The sequence below is a fragment of the Populus euphratica genome, unplaced genomic scaffold, assembly GCF_000495115.2.
Source record: "Populus euphratica unplaced genomic scaffold, PopEup_1.0 scaffold122.1, whole genome shotgun sequence".
Classification (NCBI taxonomy): Eukaryota; Viridiplantae; Streptophyta; class Magnoliopsida; order Malpighiales; family Salicaceae; genus Populus; species Populus euphratica.
Window position 1 is genome coordinate 250452 of NW_011499980.1, and position 11225 is coordinate 261676.

Genomic DNA, 11225 nt, shown 5'->3' on the forward strand with positions numbered 1-11225 from the left:
TTATTTATACTCTACGTTGTTCTGAAATCCGCTGCTCAGTAATAAGAGTTTTTTTTAGTGTTTTTTCATGTCATTTCCCAATTTATTTTGTTTCTTCTTCTTTGAGAAAATACAAAAATGAAAAAAAAAGGTTTTCAAGGGATTAACTCTTTTATTTTTTAGACTATTGTAATAATTTTTTATTTTTTTTTAATTTATTTTCTGACTATCACATGCTATCAAGGTGTACTGTTGAAAACACTGTTGGTATCAAGGTGTACTCTTTTATTTTCTGATAATCAAGGTGTACTGTTGAAAACACTGTTGGTATTACCTTTTGATTTTAGTCTAGTTATTTTTATAACTCTTGTTTTAGAAGAGGAATTTATTGAATCCCGAAGAGTAGTCTTAAGAAAAATATTTTTAAAGTCGTTGCTCATAGAGATGCCTAGATTTTATTTTGTTTCTATTTTTCATTGGGTTCTCTTATAACAGGTGGAAGACTTGGCTCTTTTCTTCTTTTCTTTTTTTTAGAAATGAGATTTTTGAAATTATACTTGACCAGAAAAAAATGTTTGGCCACCCGGATGAATGTAAGGTGGAAGACTTGTTGGTATGGCTTTAGGTCCAGTATTTGACTAGCATGGACTGGAACAGCAAGTCGTTGAAAACACCGTAGGTTCTGTACGGTTTTAATTCCGAATTTTCAATTCATTGTAAACTTGTTAGTAATTTGTTCGTATTGCTTTTATATTATTTATTATGTTAATTATTAATAAAATAATTGAAAAATCATCAGTATTATTTTAAAAGTTTTTAAATTTTTTATTAAATTAAATATTATAAATAAAATTACTCACACCCACAGATTGAAACATGTTGATAATATTTAAAGATTTTTAAAATTTTTTGATTAAATAAAATAACCAATAAAATAATTAAAACTATTAATATTTAATTATTTATAGGTAAAACCATCAAAATACAACAATAAAAATACTAGAATTTCTTATATCACAACAGATAAGCCTTTTCTTTTTTTTCTTCTTCTACTTATATAAAAAACATTAATATCCTTTTATTTCTCTTCTATTTTCTTCTCTTTTTATCTTTTTTTTTCTTGATTTTTTTAATTAACATATTTTATGAATTTTTTTTTTAGTTTCACTTGTAACTACATTAAGATAATATTTTTTTTGTGTTTTTTCATTATATTTTTTTTATTTTATCTTTAATTTTTTTTTTAATAATTGTATGAATGTTGTTATATGATTTATTTTTCATGTGAGATTAATTTTTTTATTTATTATAAAAATTTTAAATAGGTTTTAATTATTTAATTATTTTTTTAAAATAGATTTCTTTTAAAATATGTTTTTAAATAATCACCATTTTTTTTTCGGTTATATGAAATGCTTTCCGTAAAAAATACTAATAAAATAAAGCAAGTAATTTGTTTTTAGTGTACTTTTCTTATTAATAAGTTTCTCGATAATAATTTTTTTATTATTAATAAAATATATGATCTTATTAATAAATTAATTATTAATAAAATAATAATATAAAAACCAACCAAAAATTTCATCAATGAATATAAGATTTTCAACAGTGATTGAGCCATTCAAGTTATTGGATCCAAGATTTAAGTGGACGAGTTGCCCAAGCTTTTCACAGGAGGAAGGAATATGACCACATAAGTTATTATCAGACAGGTACAACTTAATGAGTTGCATCAAATTACCTAGTATAGCTAGATGCAACCCTACCACATTAAAAGCACATAGGTACAATTCCTTCATAGACTTTAGATTACTGATCAATCCATGAATATAAACTCTTATATGTGAGAGATCAAAGGACGGAAGAGCACTCCTCATATTGAATGGCGGAAAAGAGCTAGTAAGATCTTCATTATGGGATAAATCTAGCAACCCAAGGCTTGATAGCCTGAATGTATTAGCTGGGAATTCTCATTGCCAGTAAGAGCACTACTCAAATGTATTGTCATGGTAGTTTAACTTTTATGTTACTTTGTACGCTTATGCAATTTATTCTTCATAGTTTATAAGATTATTGTTTGGTCATTTTTTAGCCTTTTTATATATAAAGTATTATCATCCAATGAACTAAAGGTTAAAAAAGAAAGTTTTATATATATAACCGAAAAACAATTATGTTCATATATATTTTTATTATGCACCCTTATTGTTATAACTTAATTGCAGATCATTTGTTTTTAATTTAATTTCAAAGTATTTAAAATTTAAAATTAAAATATTAAAAATTTTATTTCGATGAAAAGTGTAATTTGTAAATTTACAGAAAAACTAGAAACTACAATGTATTTTGTTATTTTTTTCTAATCTTTAATTTAAAAAAATTATTAAGATAATCATATAATGATAGTTTTCTATTTTTAAAATTTAATTTTTAATTAAATTTAAATTTCAAAAAAAAAAATGAATGAATTTCTCCAAAACCTTTTTGTTTATATGTTATAGAATTCATTTCAGTGCATGTAAATATGAGAAGAGCAAAAAAAAAGTCATTACCTTAAAATATTACCCGTGAAACCTTATCAGCTTTCAGGAAATAAGAAACATAGAAACAGAATCAAAGCCGACTCTCTCTCACTCCTGATCTCTCATCATATCGCCATGCCAGAGGAAGAAGACAGCGTGTTTCTTTTTCAAGACAAATACTAAAGGCGATGATCAGAAGCAAGTCATTAGTACTTTTAAAACCAGGAAGCTCTTGCACCGTGTGGGAATGAAACAATTATGAGCTGGCGTGAGTGGGAATCAAAACAATGATCTTGCTGCTGTGACTGGACGCCCTCTCCCTTAGCGTTCACCCTGAAAGTATTTGTAAAGCCACACTTGTTATGTGGTGAGAGATTTATATATGTAGGAATGTGTTGGTATAGTTACAGTTGAACACAAACAACAGAATAACTTATCCTATCTATTTTGCTATATTATCTCCTCCAGTTAAGGAGGATAACGTGATGTGCTGCATTCCTTATCATCCCCTCGCAACCTAGCGTGGGATTATCACTAACACGAAGCTTGAAGCCATGATAAGATATAGTATTAAAAGTTTATTTATTTAAAATAAAAATATTATACTATTCTATATTTAAATACTAAATAAAAAAAAATTAAAATGTTTTGCAGGGGCCGGGCCCTTGCTTGCCTCTCCCTAGTTCTGCTCCTGCTTGTGGCGAAAGAATGTGAATAGTGATCGAGAGAGACTCTTGGTGAAAATATTAGCAATTTGCAAGTGAGATTGCACAAATTGAGGCTGAATAATCCTTGATACTGCTAGCTCATGAATAAAGTGGTAGTCAATAGCGATGTGTTTTGACCTTTTGTGAGAAACTGGAATGAGAGTAAGGAAAATCACACTCTTGTTATCACAGAGGAGTAACGCCATGTGTGATAAGGAAACGTTGAGGTCAGAAGCAAGATGAGTTATCCAAACAACTTCAGAAGCCGTGTGAGCCAAGCGCGATACTCAGATTCACAACTAGAATGAGAAACAGCAGGTTGTTTCTTAGCACTCCATGAGATGAAATTGTCACCCAAAAATATTGCATAACCAAAGGTGGAGAGACACGTGTCAGGGCAACCAACCCAATCAACGTCAGAGTAGGCAGTAAGACTAATGGGTGAAGAAGGAGAGAGGGAGAGACCATAATAAAGTGTGCCTTTGACATACTAAAGGATACGTTTGAGGGCTTGAAAGTGATGCACTGTGGGAGATTGCATATACTGACTTACAGCATTAACAACATAAGTAAGATCAGGACGACTGATAATTAAATATTGCAAAGCACCCACCATGGAATGAAACAACGTGGGATCAGTGAAGGCATCACCATCGCTGGACAATTGTTGTGAGACAACCATGGGAGTCGTCAATGGCTTGCAATCAAGTAGCTGAGCACGAGCAAGGATATCATGGGCATATTTGTCTTGACTCAAGAAGAGGCCTTTAACAGTGGAGTAAAGCTCCAGGCCAAGAAAATAATTCAATGTTCCCAAGTCCTTCGTGGCAAACTCATGATGAAGTTGTTGAGTACAATGCTGAAGGAAAGGAGTATTGCTACCAGTGACAACAATGTCATTAACATAGAGTAATAGGTAGAGAATGATGTTGGATCTAGCATAGACAAAGAAAGAGGAGTTTGCAGAGCTGCAAGTGAAACCAAGACAAAGTAGAAAGGAACTGAATCGATGGAACCATGCCCGAAGAGCTTGCTTCAAGCCATAGAGAGCCTTCTTGAGCTTACAGACGTGATGAGTAAATCACGATCAGCGTAACTAGGAGGTTGCTCCATGTAGATAGTTTTGGTTAGCAGACCATTTAGGAAGAAATTTTTGACATCTAATTGTTGGAGAGGCCTTTGATAAGAAACTGCAAGAGAGATCACAAGGCGCATGGTAGAGGCCTTAACAACAGGGCTAAAGGTGTCGTGAAAATCCAAACTAAAAAGTTGAGAGTAGCCTTTAGCAACAAGGCAAGCTTTGAGACGATCAACAATGCCATCAACTAAGTATTTGACATGAAAAACCCACTTGGATCCAACAATATTAGTGTAAAGGGGACAAGGAACTAAGACCCATGTGTCATTAGAGGAAAGAGCATCCAGTTCTTCATCCATTGCAGCAATCTAACCATGATGTTTAAAGCCAGATGGAAAACTTTTTGGTTCCTGTGTAGCAAGCAAGGCGTGGACCAACAGCGAAGGCAACAAGGAGGTAATCTATGAGTTATGTTTAGGCTTGAAGACACCAGCCTTAGCTCTAGTGATCATTGGATGATGATTAGGAGAAGCTCAGAAGGAAGTTCAGACTCGTTTGATTGTAGAGAAACAATAGATGAGGGTTCTGTGTAGCAAGAGAAGTGATGGACTCTGCTGTGGAATCAACTATGGTAGTCGATTCTAAGGACAAAGGCTGCACAAAATCACCTGAAAGATCAACAGTACAAGGAACACAAGGTGATAAAGATGATGCAATAGGAAGTGATGGAGAAGATTGCTAAGTTGAAAAGGAAGAGAGGTCACATCAGGGTTAGAAAAATGCAAACTAACTAGTAATGTGGGATCACAAGAAGAGGATAGATTAGTAAATGGAAAATTAAGCTCATCAAACTGGGCATGATAGGTGATGTACAGACGCCGTGTAAAAGGATCAAGATATCGAAACCCCCTGTGAGACGTACTATAGCCAAGAAAAATATTACTAATAAATTTAATGACAAAAAAAGTAAAAAAAAAAAAGTTACCTTTTTTATTTCGTTGGTAATGTTTTTGGAAAAATATCGAATATAATTTTATCAGTAAGTATTTAAATTTGTTTAAGAAATCTATTTTATAAAACTATAAAATAATTAAATTAATATTAATCAACACTCTATAATACTCAAAATGCTTAGAAAAAAAAATCAACTTAAATAAATTTGCAACAAAAAAATTCAACAAAAAAATAAATTCAACAAAAAAAATTCATATAAAAAAAGTTAAAGGTCCTATAAATAAATCAACTAAAAATTAATTTCATATGAAAAAAAATCCTACAACAACATCCATACAATCATTAATAATAAAAACAATTAAAAATAAAATAAAAACAAATATAGTGAAAAAAACACGAAGAAAGAAGAATTTTTTTTACCTCAATGTAGTTACGAGTGAAGCTAAGAAAAGAAAAAACAAATTTGTAAAGTATACTAATTAAAAAAACTGAGAACAAAAAATAAAAAAATAAAAAGATAAGAAAACATACCTGAGCATGGAGGAAAAGAGGAGTTTAAGAGAGAAGAGAAGAAAAGAAGAAGAAGAAGAATTAAGGAGACGAGTCTGTTGTGAAGTTACAAATTCTAGCTTTTTATTGGGGCAGTGTACCAATGGTTTTACTGACAACAAATTAAATATTAGTATTTTTAATCATTTCATCGGTGATTCTGTCTGTAATATTTAATTTAATAAAAAAAATTTAGAAACTGCCAAATATCACCCATAACTTTTCAATCCGTAGGTAATTCCATATGTAATATTTAATATAATTTTTTAATTTAAGTTAAATTTTTTAGAAAACTGCAAAATAACACCAATGGCTTTTCAAGCCGTTGGTGATTTTGTCTAAAAAGAACAGTAATTAACAATGTAATTGAAAAGTAAATAGTTTCAAAGCTCTCTGTAAAATACCAATAGAAAATTCATTAGTGATTCTCTTTGTAATTCACTTGATAAATAGTATACACAGTTTACCAATAATTTTACCTGTGAAATTGACTGACGGAACTTATTGTGTCAGTTTCGTCAGTCAATTTCGCAAGTAAAAATGACACGTCATTATTTTTTTCTTTGTTTTAATTTTTTTCTTACTATAATTTCCTTAGTAAATACCAATAGAATATTTATGTTAGTAAAGCCATCGGCAATTTACCAATAGAAATATTCTCTTAATATTTCTGTTTGTATTTATTGATTTTTTGATAATAGAAAGAGTACCAACACGAGTAATCGGCAAAGTGGCTCCATTACCTACTATTTCACAATCCTTACCGTTATAAGGTTAAACCTTGTCTATTTGAGAGGATTCTAGCGTCATGTGTGCAGCAACTTTAATATCAGTATACCAATCAGTTGTTGTGTTAGGCAAAGAGTAGTGAGAGAAGGATTCAACAATGTTGGCAAGGTTAACAGCCTTTGCATAACGATCAGGACAGTGTACAGCTGGATGTCCAATGTTGCGGCATATCTAGGAACAGGGTGAATAAGAATTACCATGACCCTTTCCATGTTCAGGAATGAAGGATCCTCCTCCCTTGCCACAAAAATTACAAAAGCCTCTAGTGTTGATTTTGAAGTTGCCATTAATGACAACAAAGACAGCAGATGAGAGAGCAGGTGTTTTAAGTGAGTTTTGAAATATTTCAGAACTTTTAGCCTTGGAGATAAAGATCTCGAAAGGAAGGTATAGGAGAAAAAGATAGCGGGTGATTGAGAAGTTTGCAAACTCAGAGCCTAGGTCATGAAGAAACTAGTGAATTTTATCTGTTTCATTAGCGAGAGAGCCCATTGCAGCAAGTTGATCGCAAAGTGCTTTAAAGGAACGAGTGTAATCAGTAACACTGCGAGATCGTCGTTTTAAATGTTGCAGGTCGTCTTTAAGATGAATTTCATGAATTTTGGATTGATGATTAAAGAAAGATTCAAGTGCAGTACATACTGCATGAGAAGGAAAGAGACTAAGGACTTCAACCATAGCTTCCTCGATGAGAGATGAAAGGAATATAAATAGATGTTGATCTTCTGATTTTGAGATAACATATTTGGGATTGGGAACACTAGTAGAATTAGAGAGGATGGATTCAGGTGGCTCAAGGAGAGATCCTCGATATAGCCAAAAAAGTTTTGAGAATTCAGAAATGGCCGAATGTGATTTTGCTAAAGAAGATAGTTGGTAGAAGAAAGCTTAATAGTGATCATATGAAACATTGTTTGAAGAGAGAATAATTTAGAGCATTAAAGCCAATGGATCGATGATTGTAAATCCTATACTATGATACCATGAAAGTAATTGTAAAGCCACACTTGTCATGTGGTGAGAGATTTATATATATAGAAACGTGCAGGTATAGTTATAGTAGAACACAAACAACAGTATAACTTATCCTATATGTCTTGCTATATCATCTCCAACAATTAAGGAGGATAACATGATGTTCTGCATTCCTTATCACACCCGCTTACTAGCAAGCTTCACTGGCACTTCTTGTTAGTTATTGGTCTTGCACTAGCCACAACAGCAATCGTCTTCAGCTCCAATAGCCATCACCGACTTGCAATCCCTCAACCACCGGGAGCATGCATTGGCTATAACAGCAGCTTCATTTTTTGTCTCAGCAGCATGACCAGCTTCCCCATATCTCGGTCAATGCTGCCCCATCTCTTTCTTTCCCCGTAACAACAGCTGATCCTACCTGTCGCGGGGTGCAAGCTGGCGCGACGTTGTCTGGCAACAACGGAGGCTTTTTGTCGTGCCTCCAGTGTGAGGTGTTATGTGTTAGAAAGACTTTTGAATTTAATCATAAAATTATGATTAATGTTTAGAAGTCGCCACCTAGTATTATGGTCACTAAAAACCTATGATCTGCAAGAGACTGAGTAATTAACTAGTTGTACAAAGAGAAGATGCATCACCCCCAAATGCACCCTACCTAAGGTAAGCTGCATTGTTGTTTGATTGTTTTTTCTTAAGTCGGGTATCTGTTAGTCTTTTCCAAGGCTCAAGGTAGATTTATCTTTATGAAAGATTCTCTATCTTATTAGGTAAAATCCTAACCATTCTAAAATTTGAATTTTAGCATCGCATTTATTTACATCTTGTATCTTTAATACTTGAGGGTGTACTTTATCGTATAATTTTACACCCCACAAATATTAAAGTCAACATCTGGATTAAAACAAAAATTGGAAAAAGATTTTTTTGACATGTTGGCCAAATCCTAATGGATAATCATAAATTGATTACAATATCCATTTTTGGATTTTTTTTTTACATGAAAAAGATGCAATTTTTGTTTTTTTTTTAAACATGCTTAGAAAAATTTCAGGATTTGGTCGTATGCAACAAAATATTTTTTTATTTTTTTAAATGGAAATTGATTTAAAAGTTTTTTGAAATTTTTTAAAAATATTTTTGAAGAAAACTGGTATTTTAATACCAGATTTATATTTTACAGTGTAAATATATAACCTGATATTATGCAAAATTAGTAGAAAAATATGCAAGAAAATCACAAATTTTTTAAAAGGATTTTTTATTTAATTTATCTTTTATTACTATTTTATTTTTATTTTTTTGTATCAACTAGAACTGTGGACGTGAATTATAATTCACGTTCCACTATTCAAAACAGTGGAACTCTCATAGGAAGACGAAGGCGAAGCAAGGGAGATGGATCACCTGGCGTGGTGGTGGTGGCTGGTTGGGGAGGACAACCTGAAACCGGCAGTGGAAATGGTGGTAGAGTTGGCTGGAGCAGCTGCAGCTGGAAGAGGAAGAAGAAAAGGTTGCAGAGGAGAGAGAAACGTTGAAAGGAGAAGAGGGAGAGAGTCTTGGTGGCTGCTTGGTGGCCAGTTGTTGGTAGAAAAGGTGAGGGCCTGACGTGAGGACGGCGGCTTAGGCTGTGAAAGGGAGGGTGGCCGACGGAGAAAGAAAGAAGAAGAAAAAAACGGGCAACGGGGAGAAGGAAGAGAGGAAGGAGAGGAGAGAGAAGGTCACGGTAGCTACTCTACCACTGGAGAGGAGCTAGGTTATGAAACTGATAGTGGTAAATCTGGTGGTGGTAGTGGTGGTGGTGGTGGCTAAAGGCCACGATGGAGAGAGAAACAAAGAAGAAAATTTGCAGAAACCGATAAAAAAATTGGTTTTTTGGCTGACTTTGGACCTGATTTTCTCCTCCTTCAGTCCATGAAATCCATCTCTATTTATAGGCGATGGAAGAGGGCAATCTTTTCTACATTGGAGAAAAATTTTAGCCCTTGATTTAGTTGGAAAGGATCCCAACCGTTGGCTCAAAGTAGGTATCATAGGTTGCAAATCTACAAACAAAAGCTGACTGAGTTGGCCCATTTAGGCTGTCACCAAAGATGATTTATGATCATTTAGCATAAACTGATCATATGGTGTTGTAGAAAAAGTGCAGAGGATCATTTTCGTATAAGATTTGTCAAATTTAGTAGATATTAGGTACATTAAATGCAGCTGCAAAGTAGGTAACCTGATCAGCTTTTTCAGAGAAAAATAAGAATTGTTTTTGCTAAAGTTTATTTCAGTCCTCCCTCTTTTAATTGCTTTCAATTGAAACCTAATTGACCATAAAATCTTTTTATTTAATACAATTTAGCCCGTAATTTCAATCAATTAACTTAGTAAAAATTAAATTTATTCTCTTAAAATCCCAATATTCTCAATTAAGCCCAAATTAAGTTCACAAACTTAATTTTGCACAATTAAGCCCCAAATAAAATTAATTTGACCCATTTAAAGTATAATTAAGTCCTTGCACTTAATTAAATCCTTTAATTGAATCCAAATTAATTCTTAAACATAATTAAAATTTGATTTGGCCCATGATTAAATCAAATTGGCCTATTTAAAATTTAATTATGTTATTGGACTTAATTTTTATGCAAATTCATCCAATAATCATTTTAATTTAACCTTGAATTTGTATTTTTTTTAATTATTGGGCATAATGGGACACAACTAGGTCTTGAATTTCCTCCAAAAATTGCAACTTGATTTCCTGGCTTACTTTCTCTATATTACTAGCCTTTATTATTACTTTTTATCTTTATTTTGGAAAAAAATAAATTATAGGGAATAACCCAGAATTGGGTTATGGTAGTTACCCCCCTTTACAAGGCTTACGATAGAAAGTCTCGTAAGAGACTTTTGATAGTTAGCATTGTAAATAAGAAAAAGAAGGATGAGAGATGATTGACTCATCATATTGAGAAATAATGAATCCTTTTGAGGGCTAGAAAGTGCACTCGGAGTAAAAACTGCAAGGCTTTTCTTTTGAAAATTTAGAGATTTTGAAATGGTTAAATTGTCATAGGTGACCTACCCAATGAAGAATTCATTTTTTTTTTAGATAGTCTTATTGTAATGGATGACCTACCCGCAAAGATTTTCGGAATTTTTTCCAAGTGGTGAAAAATACAGAGAAATTTCAAAGCGGTCTTGTTATAATGGGCGACTTGCCTAGGTTTTTCAAAGTGATGAAAAATACAAAGATTTTTCAAATAGGTGAAAAATACAGAGACTTTTCAAAGTGGTCTTATTGTAATGGGCGACCTGCCCAGATGAAAAATGAAAAGAGTTTTCAAAGTGGTGAAAAATGTAGAGATTTTTCAAAGTGGTCTTGTTGTAATGGGCGACCTACCTAGAAGAAAAATATAGAGATTTTTCATAGAGATGAAAAATGCAGAGATTTTTCAAAGTGGTGAAAATACAATTATTTTTTTTTCAAGTTGGTGAAAAATATAAAGATTTTTCAATATGGTCTTGTTGTAATAGGCGACCTACTCAGAAGAAAAATACAGAGATTTTTCAAATAGATGAAAAATGCACAAATTTTTCAAAGTAGTGAAAAATACAAAGATTTTTCAAAGTGGTGAAAAATACAATGATTTTTTCAAGGTGGTGAAAAATACAAAGATT